Source organism: Lithobates pipiens, unplaced genomic scaffold (genome assembly GCF_037356315.1).
Source record: "Lithobates pipiens isolate NorthernLeopardFrog02 unplaced genomic scaffold, aLitPip1_a1.2 Scaffold_16, whole genome shotgun sequence".
In the NCBI taxonomy this organism is placed as follows: Eukaryota; Metazoa; Chordata; class Amphibia; order Anura; family Ranidae; genus Lithobates; species Lithobates pipiens.
Window position 1 is genome coordinate 298,543,323 of NW_027507748.1, and position 5,794 is coordinate 298,549,116.

The following is a 5,794-nucleotide window of genomic DNA, read 5'->3' on the forward strand; positions in this document are numbered from 1 at the left end:
TCACAAATAGCTTTTCCATCTATAGTGACCAGTTGCTTCAGCCAATTGCCCAACAGCTGCCATTGTACATTTTGGATGGGATCTATCTATTAGAATTATTTGCCCCATACACATGGGAGTCCACCTACCAATGGGTCTCACTTGATGTATCGTCTCTTTACACTTCCATTCCTCATGAGGTGGGCCTTCGAGCTGTTGAACATATTCTAGCTGAGGATCCCCCCATGAATGTTAGACAGGTCCAATTCATCCTTGAAACAGCACAGTTTTGTCTTAAATATAACTACCGTATTTATCGGCGTATAACACACACTTTTTCCCCCTTAAAATCAGGGGAAAGTCGTGGGTGCGTGTTATACGCCGATCCTCACTGTCTGCGAGTCTAAAATACTGAGCGCCGCCGAAAAATACCGAGCGCCGCCGAAAAATACCGAGCACCGCCGAACAAGACAGAGCCGATTGCTGGGCTCCGCTCGTAGTCCCGCCTCCCTGCTGTTTCTGGAGCGAGCGCTGCCGAAAAAGACAGAGCCGACTGTACTGTGTACTTGGCTCGGCTCGGCTTGCAGTCCTGCCCATACTGGGCGGGACTGCGAGCGGAGCCCAGCTGAATACACAGTACAGACGGCTCGGTCTTTTTCGGCAGCGCTCGCTAGAGAAACAGCAGGGAGGCGGGACTACGAGCGGAGCCGAGCAAGTCAGCTCGGTCTTTTTCGGCGCTCGCTCACTCGGTCTGTCTCGGCGGTGGGAAATGTAAACATGGGCAAGGCTGCAAACGCGCTGGCCAAGCTGCAAATGACACTGCAAAGCTGCAAACAGCGCTGGGCAAGCTGCAAATGACACTGATCATTCTGCAATGATGGACAAGGCTGCAGATGCACACTGATAAGGCTGCATTGACGGGCATTTAAATGTAAGTTTTTTTTTCCTTAAACTTCCCTCCTAAAATGTTTTTCCTTAAAATGCCCTCCTAGACTTGGGGTGCGTGTTATACGCCGGTGCGTGTTATACCCCGATAAATACGGTATTTTGAATTTGAGGGCACATTTTTTCTCCAAAACCATGGAACAGTTATGGAGGTAATTTTTTTCCCCATATACACCAATTTAACCATGGGTTTTTGGCAACATCTTTACATCTCCAACAACAACCCTTTTGTAGCCCATAGTGTTTTTTGGTCGCTATATAGATGGCACTGCCATTATATGGGATGGACCTGCACACACAGTAGAATCCTTTGTGCAACATTGTAATAACAATACCCTGGGGCTTTAATTTACCTATGAGCACAATTCTAACACAGTTGCCTTCCTGGACTTAGAGCTGGCCCATGACAATTCCTATATTTTTGCTAAAAACTATGTGAAGCCTGTTAATTATTATATCCAATTCCAGAGCTGCCACAACCCTAGATGGATTCACAGGCACTAAGTTTCTTGGGTTCCTTATTTCCAGAAAATGGAATAGACTCAGAGATGTAGGAGACTACAAATCAGGAGTAGTGTTTGGATGGCAACAAGTTTCAGAGTTTTCCATGGATACAATTAGACATACATAGGAAGTCAAATGAATGTGGGTCAACACACCAACTTCAGTATTAAAACTGTGGCAATCGTAGAGAAGGTCCCTCCCACCCTAGTGTCCATACCCCAACTAATCCTCATAGGGGTAGAGGATTCCACCCTAATGGAAGAGGTAGTAGAGGTTCCTCTAGGGGTAACCGTCACAATTCTTCCACTTATCAACCGTATGCCCGGGGTGGACAACAACGTAGATCTTCACCTGAAAGTCGCTATGACCATCTAGCACCCTATAATTATAACTCTTAATGGTCAAATAGCCCCCCAGTGTCCACCTATAATAGATATTCTCCACTCTGAGATGTCTATCAGGGGAAATTATACTCACACAGGGAGGGCGAATATGAGCATAACCACTGCAATTCAAATATTTGGGGTGGCCAAGTTTTTCATGAGGCCCGACAGGGAAGAAAAGGAGGTCCAGACCTAAGAGAAGTTTGAGAGGACGGCGGAGAATACAACGGAAATAGAAAGAGAACAGAAAGAGAGAAGAAAAATTGTTCTCGATAAGGGTCTCAAATTTGTCCCCCTAAAAGATTGGACAAGTTTGGGACATTTATTGATATAGATAAATATTTTAAGAAAATGAATATTCAATGCTATTTAGTCACCAATCCTTTTAGAAATCCATTCAGGGCAGTTACCTCTGGAACTGTACATTCCGGTTTGTCGAACCTATCGCTGTTTAACCCTCCAACACAAACAGCTCTGCCATTTCCATCTTTAGAGATTTAGTTCTCAAAGGTCTAGAGAAATTACCCCCCAAAAGTTATGTAATCAGCCTTTGTTAAAGAGGAAGTAAACCCTGATGGGTTTACTTCCTCTTTCATTCCCTGCAAAGGCAAAGCATAATGGACTACATCGCATAGTTTATTATGTGTCACTTACCTGACACAGGAGCCAGCGAAGTCACCGCTGTCCCCTGTAGTCCGGCGCATCCATCTTCTCGGTGGGGTATCGCAGCTCCGCCGCTGTCATTCGGCGAAGCCGCGATGATGTCACTCCCGCACATGCGTGCAGGAGCCGACATGCGCGCCATCTCCCTCATTGAAGATGCTGCGCTCAGTGCGCCTGCGCACCGCTGTCTACAGCGCATGCGCCGTAGACAGCGTTGCCTGTCTTTGGGCAAATATCTCCTAAACCGTATAGGTTTAGGAGATATTTCTTGGATCTACAGGTAAGCCTTAATCTAGGCTTACCTGTAGGTCAAAGTGTGTTGTAAGGGTTTACAACTACTTTAAACGCAAAACCCTTTGTGACAGAAAATATCTTGTCATTCGCCCCGATAAAGTTGGTGGCATAGTTGTTTTGTATAAAGAGGATTATCAGAAAGAAATGTGCAGAATTGTGAGTGATCATGACACCTATAAAGAATTACCACAAAATCCCACCAGTTGTTACAAGAAGAGACTTGTGGACCTGGTGGATAAAGGGTTCGCTCTGCACATTTTAAACAAGAAAGAAAAGGCATTTTTAGTTCCTATAGCCCCTAGGATCTCAACTATGTATTATCTATCAATCCATAAGGATTCTACACATCCCCCTGGATGCCCCATCGTGAGTGGCATCGATTTGATTACCTCAAATTTAGGGCCTTATATAGACTTACTTGAAGGATATGGGTGAAACCATTGGACCGTTGGAACACGTTGATGTATGGGGAGTACATCATGGCCACCGACGATGTAGCCTCCTTGTATACTTGCATACCACATAAGTTGGGAATTGAAGCAGTTCAGAATTTTCTATATAAAGACCCTCTCTCACTCAACCAACTGACTGCAAAGGTTTTATCCCTGTGGACAGTTGCCACCATAGATTGTGGCTTCGCTCAGTTGTATGCAGCCAATTTCTAAGGTTGCGTCAGAACTGTTCTGATACTGAAACTTTCAAAACTTAGGCCAATGTCCTAAAGCATAGATTTCTTGATAAGGGATATTATTAAAGTGAAGTTGAGGGTGAACTATAGAGAACATTAGAGATGGAGAGAAACCTTGTTCTGAGTTTAATGAAAAGTTTGATGAAACCATTAAGTGGTCGCTGATCACTTCATTTTCTAATCAGCATGTGCAGATTAAATCAATTATTCGTAAACACTGGGACATTTTGAAAAAAGACAAAATTCTGGGTCCCCTACTGCAAGACCAGCCTAAGGTGATATACAGGGGGTTGCAATTAGGGATGGCCTTGCGGTTCACCCGGCGGTCGGGCAAATTTTGCGTGTTTGAGATTCGCCAAACCGGCGGACATCTGGCACTGTTCGTGCAGTGAATATATGTGTTTACATTGTGAAAGAACTTTGACCCATGATGACACATCCATCATGGGGTATAGGACAGCCAATTGAGACATTTCAGCACATGGACAATTGGACATTCCCCCTACCTTATAAATAGACCTGATCTGGCGGCCATTTTACATTCTGTCTTTTGTCAGTGTAGGGAGAGGTTGCTGTGTGGAACAGTGACAGACTGTAGTGACACAAATCACTAGCTATTAGGTCCACAAAAGGTCTTTTAAGGACTGGTATAGGTGTATACGTGACCGTGACGAACACGCGTCGGGACGCTACCGGAAGTGACGCAATCGAGCTCGCAGCTCGTTTATACTCTATGCTTGAACTTTGTTTGTTTGTGAGTATTTTTTCGTTTCTTGAATAAACTTAAACTTTGTTCATAAATACTACACTATGGGGCTCCCTTCCTCCTTATTTGCTTAAATCCCCTACATAACCTGCTGAGGTAACAACCCCTTCCCCTACACTGGGCATCGTTGAGCAACCATTTAAAGAGACTACACAGCGGAATAGGCAGGAGACGGGGACACAGTAACAAGACCTCGTGGGATAAAGACCACCAGGAATCCTGAGGATATATATGTTACATGCTGTTACCTTACAGCTGTAAGGTAAGGGACACCCATATCCCGAATACACAGGACCACGTGGGATACTTTCACTTCCACCACCACCGATCAGATCGCTATAGTTCATATAGAACTAAACACCAGCACCGCATGCATTTTTTTTGCCATATGCGATTTTGGTTATAATCGCTATTGGTTGTCGCACATGTTTTGTATGGACACAATTCTAACACATGTTATTGTGGAATGGATATGTAATATAGTTTTTAACTATTGAGCACTATTTACCTGCATTATTGTTAGAGAGTTTTTTCACCTGCAAGACTAATATTATTTATGCGTTTTTAATGTTGTGTTTTTCATTTATCTTCTGTGTCAATTTTGCATGACCTTATCTCACTTCACTGCAGTTATTATTCAGTATAGGGTGGAGAGACACCCACACGTATCCAACCCAATTTGTTTAACACTGGCACTTTATGCGATTTTTCGCTAACCACAATTAGCTATTTTCTTTTTTTGCACTAAACAGTTTTTTGGTAATAATTGTGTATTTATACATTGTTGTTCATGGTGTAGTAGACATTGCAACACACTTATTGTATCACTTAGCACCAGCACTTTTTATGCGATTGGAGTAGTTGCAACAAATCGCATTAGTCTCTATCACATTTTTCATATATAGATTTTACCTATGGGATGTTGTAAGACACGAAAATACGGACCTATTTACTGTTTAGTATTACTATTTTAGAGTCCTATGCTTACCCTAAAAATCACATCAGAAATTATTAGGTTTTAACCACTATATTCCTTTTCTGCGCATTACTCCATCCATCTAATATTCATCCTAAACACTATTATGTGATAGTGGCGAGGGTTTCTCACATTTCCTCATAGAACATATATATTAAGCTCCCCATACATTACCCTTTTGGTCTGGGTGGCCACACACCTAACATCTAAATACCTGTATTTATGGTAACTACAGACTTTGTAGGCCAATATTTCCTGAGCTAGTACTGCGCACCACTACTCTCTCACCTTTCTTGATTCTTTGGGGTTCAGGTACCCCGTATTCAGTGTGTGCAGCGGCACTAAAAACCATTCCCCTTCCTGATTAGGCGCAGGAATAACCCCTATATTTATATGTACAGTATATAGGGTTCTGGTGCACGGCTGCTGACTGCTGTGCTGCTGATTGCTGAGTGCACTGCTGACCGATTCTGCAGCTGTCTTTTGTCAGTGTAGGGACAGGACGCTGTGTGGAGAGGGGACAGTCAGTTTAATCACTAGCTATTACTATTAGGTCCACAAAGGTCCTTTTAAGGACTGGTATAGGTGTACAGTAT